The sequence below is a fragment of the Schistocerca americana genome, chromosome 11, assembly GCF_021461395.2.
Source record: "Schistocerca americana isolate TAMUIC-IGC-003095 chromosome 11, iqSchAmer2.1, whole genome shotgun sequence".
NCBI lineage: Eukaryota > Metazoa > Arthropoda > Insecta > Orthoptera > Acrididae > Schistocerca > Schistocerca americana.
In genome coordinates this window covers 130,056,397-130,063,872 of record NC_060129.1, presented here as the reverse complement: position 1 = coordinate 130,063,872, position 7,476 = coordinate 130,056,397, and the positions used below count along the sequence as shown (strand labels likewise).

Sequence of the window (7,476 nt, the reverse complement as noted above, 5' to 3'; positions counted from 1 at the left end):
CTATCAAATCGTGTTGCCAACATAATATAAAGTCTTTGGAAAGAACGAAAGTTTTGAAAAACAATGTTTTCAATGAACATGTATCCATGGAAATTCAATGTTGCGACATGCCCTCTACAGCACATTATTGAAAATAATATTTTCAATACTTGGAGTTGAGCTACGAGTGAGATTAATATGTCATTTTAAAGAGGAAGATCTGTAGTATTTTATTTTACAATAAACTGAAAACCACTGTAACCACACATGTTCCATAATTCCTGTTGGGTATAACTCCAACTGCAAACGTGCGATAACTAATGATGTCTCTTTCATTATAGGACTCCAATCCTTCAAGAGGTTTATCAGTACCTCTTAAAATAGCAATTGTTAACCATGAATTGCCACTAACTACTTCTGTTGTAGTACAAGAAAATTGAATCTTGCAAGCAACAAAAGTGATGGATCTTTGTAGTAATTCTTGCTGTCCAGTTTCGTTTGGAGTAATTGAAAACGTATCAACACTCTTGTATACTGGCATTCTACTCCTTCTTCTATACATTCTCCTTCTGTACGGCATGGCTGTGTGTATCGTGCGGCTGCCTCGAGTCGAATGAGCCTGCAGCTGCCTCAGTAGCGCGACGATAAACCGCAATGGCGGCCGGAAGCAGCTTTTTTCCAGCGGACCGTGCTTATTTAAAACTATAGCACGATCCCCTCACCAACTTCCCCTCCAGCGCCTCGTGTACTTCCCCTCTGTCGTCACATAGCTGCAGCGGCTAAGTCAACACAGCCATGAAGAATTTCAACAGTTGCTGTTGCAGCCATGTTTAAAATCTTGAAAACTGAAAATTTCATCATTTTTAGGTTCCGGGTTCCCTTAACAGAGCACAAGAGACTTAAATATTTGACAAAGAGAAGGAAACTTCACAGTACGAACATGAAATAATTTAATTACCTTACCTTGAATACTCGTCTAGATTTTCTGTAATTGTTAGTACAATGGGTCCTTGGGTTTGTAATATGCTACGTAAGAACTGATACTGTTTAAAGCTTTCCATATTATGTAGTTTCGTAATATCATCTTCATAACAATCAGTAGTTCACCAATATAAGCTTTTCCAACACATATTGTCATCTCAGAAATGTTCAACAACACTACCTTTCTCAAAATCGCCCGTTTCTCAAGAGTTCTCAAGACTCACTGTCTTTTATACTCACCAAAACGCGACTGTCCGTTAGCCTCGCCCAGCAAACTGTTTCTGCATCAACAATCAAAGACCTTGCAAAGCACACAGGTTTGCCAACATGAATTTAGCATAGATATTTTATACATCACACGTACACACTTATGAAAACAGTACGAAAATTGAAGAGAGTTCTCAAATATTTCTGCACCAATACATAATACGATTGTCTTGCAAATTATTAGTTTTTGTAATGAAATGATAATATTTCAATTTATGTTGACATAATTAAAATCACTGTAATTTTATATTAATATAATTGTTTTTACATGTCGATTCACGGCACCGCATAGCTCGCCCGCCGATGGTATCGATAGTTTCAGTAGTCCGTTACATTACATGGTGCACAAACAAGGTGATAAACGATTACATAACTTTGTACGTAGGTGCGATGCTGAAGCGAAGTGTCCTGGCTGGCTGCACCTGATGTAATGGGCTGAAACTGGAGCGGAGCCCGTAGAGCTCTCCCACTCCGGCTAGAGTGTGCTGTCGTCGGTGACTCGTAGTGCCAACTTGAGAAACTATTCTGTGGCATCGTTGCTATCGATACCACAACAGGAACAGCAACTAAACTTAAATGAGACTTCAGGAGCACTGTCAGTAAGTGACATGTCACTTTCTTTACCAGAAAATACTTAGCTTGGAGTCTGAGTCTCATCCAACTTGAAAATCCTTGTTTCATCACTAAATGTTGAATTAGGATTCAAAATATTCTTCAGGTTAGTGAAGAATATTCCAACATTCGTTTTATTGAACGAGATGGTCCTTAATAAACTGCAAGCCTCTGGATGTTGGAGATTAAGTGTTGGATCGCATTCCCTGAAAGCATTGAGTCAATCTATGCCATCTATGTTTTTATCTTGTAACTTTCTATGCTGAGCTATTTGGAATGCCAGATGCCTTCCTTCTTCACTGTCAAGACCGTAAAACATTTGGGCTCATTCCATTATCATACAAACAATGGTTTTGTTCATCAGAGTAAATTGGCTGGCAATCATATTTTGGATGCAGATGAACATATGTTTCTCCTCTGTTATTCTTAACATTCCTAGAATATATTGAAATATAAATTGTGTAATTTTAAGTTATTTGCTGTTTCTTTGTAAAATGCTGGTTTTGTTAAAACAAATGCTCAAAGCAAGTTTTGCTTGGAAAGAGTCCCATAATTGATAATCTTAACAGCAGTTGTTTTGCGAAGACTAGTTCCAGGAACCAATTAAAACAGCAGACCTCATATTATCTTTAGTAAAGTGAGCTATCTTAGTTTTTCGTGCTCTTTTTACAGACAATGTCGACAATATGCAACTTAATATCTTTATTTAAGACCACTAGTTTATATTCTCTTCTCATTTGTTTGCACATATACTCATGTTCAGAAAAAAACAGAACACATTGAACAACTAGAGATAGGACATTCATATTCACAGGACATGTAAATTACTATGCCATGCAGAAATAATTAGCATTTCAGTCACCTTTACAAAACGTTGTCTTCACATTCGATTTCACCTGCCTAGCCTGTTTTAGATGAATTGAGCCTGTTAACTTCCATTGAGTTGACTGTTTACTTTCTTGATCGTATCCATAGCACCACGACTCATCATCTGTGATGATTTTGTTGAAAAAAAATTGGACTGTCTTCAAATGAGTCCATCTTGTGAGAGGCTCAAACACGATAATTCCATTGATCTCCAGTGAGAAGTCTCAATATGAACTTTGTAGCCACTCATTGCATCTCAAAATTGAGCTCCAGGACAACCCGGATAAGTGCTAGAGTTGTTAGATGATACTGCCTGTGTCTGTCCTTGTCGATTAGACCACAGATTTTGCCGACATTATCCTCGCATCAAGTAGTTGCGGGGGTGACAGAATGGAGCTAATCTTAAATGGCCATTTCTCCCTCTTCAAACTGAGAAAATCATTCATACATTTGAGTTTCACTAAGAGCGTGTTCTTTGTAGGTTATTTGCAGAATCACAAAATTTTCTGCTGCGCACTTGCCAAGTAAAAAACAAAATTCGTAAGAAGTAGCCATTTTCTCATGTTGCATCTGTACTGTACACACTCTGCCAGAACTGGTAGAGAAACCACACTACTTGCCGCCTAGCACAGTACAATCAACCTGAAATTTATTACATGAAATTAGAATAGATTCTTCATATAAGTACCAATCTCAGCAACTACATCTAAACGTTTACAGAACATAACATATACTTTGTTTCATATGACCAATTAATGTTTTAATAACAAATCTATTAGTTGAGATAGAAGATGGTTCAAACTCGGACAAAGCAATACGAACAATAGGTTGTTTTGCAGTACTAAAATAAGGAGGCTCACATTTACAACTATCATCCCAATTACTTTTGGAACCAAAGAAATAAATTTAAGGGGCACTGAGTCCAGGAACAATTTCACACACTATTTTACAGATTAAAAATTAATCTTGTGCATTAATAAAAATGCCAGATTACATCTGAGTTAATTAGGATACGGTCACCAAAAGCCTTTGCATTCGAGCACGTTTGTCAGTGTTCTGTACATTTCTCCATGTATGTGATAGACCAGTGCCACTGTGACAAGTAACCCATTGTTCTAGTTAGCTGGAAAGGTTTTCAGTTGTTTACGTAACCTCTTGTACAGAATCTTTATTGTAAATGAGGAATTTTTGGCATTTTATTCACAAAGCTTTTGGACAGTTTAAGGAAAAGGTTACTGTGTTAGATATCGGTCACTTACAACATGCTTTCTCCATTCTGGCCACAATGTTCAGTTCCGTGGAACCCCACATTCCCCTGGGCTGACCTTGAATAGAGCACATGCAATCTTTGACTTGTCCGCTATAAATACAAACAGCAAACTTTATAGGAGTATGAACATTAAATGAGGTTGCTTTGGCTTTTGGAGGAAGATAGGGGCTGCAATAGCCAAAGAAACTGAAGAATTCAGTCTTGGACACATTTTGATCAATTTAGTCAAATTGGGGCTCTGAGATAAACTCCCAAAGCTGTAATTTCTTAATCTTATTTAATACTTTGATTCTTACATTGTTGATGCAGAAAGTATGCTATAATGTTTTTTCGCTTATACCATGCATGACTAATGCATGATTTATACAACATTAATTAAAACTTTCAACTCTTTCAGTTTGTGTATTCAACACTAAAACAGATGAGTAACAATTTAAATAAGATTAATACATAACATTGTGGTTGTGTGTCAAAAGGCCTATCTATTACGCAAGAAAAAAGTCTTATATTTGAGTACGGTGTACTATCAGTGGATGAATTACTCAAAAAATGAAGCACTGCAGACCTACAAAGACAATTCTTGTTAACAGGATATGTTAGTGTTAAATTATATCTGTCAATTACAAAAGCAGTCTTTGTTTGAGAAAGTTAACAACTAAATAGTTATATGCATAATGCTCAGCATTACAGGTACATACTAAAGCAGAGGTTAAAGAGCTGTTGCATACTATGAAGTGTTGTTTCTGAAATATTATTACTATTACATTAAGATTGTTTTAAGAATAAATTCCACAGTACACTGTAAAGTTCTCATGTATCTGCAACCTTATTGGAAACATACAAATCTTATAAATGTAGCAACTGAATAAAGTTACTAAATGTAAGTTTGAACTGTCCCAAAAGTTATAAAAATCATTCTCAAATTTTTATAGCAAATATCTGTTATTTAAGACACTTGAAATGATTGTATTAATATGATCTGGTGTGTATATGTTAAAATACATGAAAATAAACATTTTCTGTATTATTGTTCATATATTTTGTTATAACTGTTTTTATCAGTATTTTTCCACTTCCATATTATAAATTAGATAATGGAAAATCCAGGCTGGAATGTAGGAATATTATAAAAAGGATAGTTGCTACTCACCATATAGTGGAGATGCCGAGTAGCAGATAGCACAACAAATAGACTGTCATAAAGTGACCTTTCGGCCAACAAGGCCTTTGTTTATCCGAATCTCTTGGAGGGAATGAAGGCAACAATGCAGTTCATCGTGTTTGCAAGGAACTGTTGTCTTATGAAGACCTTTACTTTGGCTACCTTCAAATGTCTGAACAATTCAAAATATTTCGTTGTTGGTGACAGCGAAAATATAAAAATTTAAAAAAAAAAAAAACTTTTTTGGGGAGGAGGTTTCTGAGAAACAGCCCATGGTGCCTCACTAGGTCCTATCAAGCCCACTGTAGACCACATCAATGTCAAAAAGGACTATTTGCCTAAGCTGGAGGAAGTGTGTAATATTCATACTTTGACCTCGTACTGTAGGATACAGTTTTGTTAGTGGTGCGCATATAAGACATCCTGTGGAACATTACTAAATGCCTTCTCTGAAAACAACCCAGAATAGATAGTTAGAAACCCCACTCATAATGGTAATACATTGGATCTAATGGCATCAAATAGACGAGAACTCTTTATGAGGATGTCCCCATCGGACATTGTATCAGCGATCATGACCCAGTTGTGGCCACAATGGTTACCGGAGTACAAAGGTCTACTAACACAAGCAAAAAGGTGTGTGCTCAAAAACTAGATAAAAAATCAGTACTGTCATACCTCAATTAGGAACTTGAAATGTTCAGCACAGAGCAGGAACATATAGACGAACTATGCCTCAAGGTTAAAAGAATAGTTGAGCATGCACTGGATAGGTACATACCCAGTAGAACAGTTCATAATGGGAAGGAATCTTCACACAGTCTCTGTAGGGAAACTTCAAAAGAAACAGAAACTACTGCATAATCATGTAAAACAAAGTGTAGGGCTACAGATTGAAGAGATGCTGGATGAAGTGCATTTGGCTGTTGAGGGCAATACATGCCGCGTTCAGTGATCACTGTAGCAGAATGTTGTCAAATGATGTTCCACGGCACACAAAGAAATTCTAATCATATATAAAGACTGTTAGTGGCACCAAAATTAGTCTCTAGCGAATGAGACAGGAACTGAAATTGTGGGTAGCAAAGCAAAAGCTGAAATACTTAACTCAATTTTCAAATGTTCCTATTCAAAGGAAAACTCAGGAGAATTGCCCCAATTTAATCCTTGTGCAACTGAGAAGATGAGTGAAATAAGTATTAGTGTCAGTAGTGTTGAGAAACAGCTGAAATCATTAAAACTGAACAAAGCTCCAGATTATAATGGAATTCCTGTCAGCTCCCATACTGAATTTGCGGCTGAGTGAGCCCCTATTATAACTATAACCTATCACACATCCCTTGAGCAAAAAACCGTGCCCAATTCTTGGTAAAAAGTGCAGCTCACACCTGTCTACAAGATCCACAAAACTACCATCCAATAGCCTTGACATAAATTTGTTGTACAATCTTAGAACATATTGTGAGCTCAAACATAATGGGATATCTACAACAAATAACCACCTCCATGCCAACCAGTGTGGATTCTGAAAATATCAATCATGTGAAACCCAACTCCTACTTCTCTCATATGACATACTAAAACTTTTATAATAGAAGGAAACATTCCACGTGGGAAAAAATATATCTAAAACAAAGATGATGTGACTTACCAAACGAAAGTGCTGGCACGTCGATAGACACACAAACAAACACAAACATACACACAAAATTCAAGCTTTCGCAACAAACTGTTGCCTCATCAGGAAAGAGGGAAGGAGAGGGAAAGACGAAAGGATGTGGGTTTTAAGGGAGAGGGTAAGACTCTGAATGTGGCTCTCCAGCAGGGATACGACTTCCTCAAATCCTGCCCTGAAATGAGATCCATCCTTCATGAAATCCTCCCCACTCCACCAAGAGTGTCTTTCCGCCGTCCACCTAACCTTCGTAACCTCTTAGTTTATCCCTATGAAATCCCCAAACCACCTTCCCTACCCTCTGGCTCCTACCCTTGTAACTGCCCCCCGGTGTAAAACCTGTCCCGTGCACCCTCCCACCACCACCTACTCCAGTCCTGTAACCCGGAAGGTGTACACGATCAAAGGCAGAGCCACATGTGAAAGCACCCACGTGATCTACCAACTGACCTGCCTACACTGTGAAGCTTTCTATGTGGGAATGACCAACAACAAACTGTCCATTCGCATGAATGGACACAGGCAGACAGTGTTTGTTGGTAATGAGGATCACCCTGTGGCTAAACATGCCTTGGTGCACGGCCAGCACATCTTGGCACAGTGTTACACCGTCCGGGTTATCTGGATACTTCCCACTAACACCAACCTATCCGAATTCCGGAG

At 37.8% G+C, this 7,476-nt stretch overlaps 1 long non-coding RNA gene across 1 annotated transcript; it reads left to right on the top strand.

Moving 5' to 3' along the window:
• Positions 1-1,077: 1,077 nt before the first annotated feature.
• Positions 1,078-5,014, top strand: LOC124553600. Its single transcript, XR_006968074.1, has 2 exons — positions 1,078-1,826; positions 4,374-5,014. It is a non-coding gene; the product is annotated as an uncharacterized LOC124553600 (long non-coding RNA).
• Positions 5,015-7,476: the final 2,462 nt, after the last annotated feature.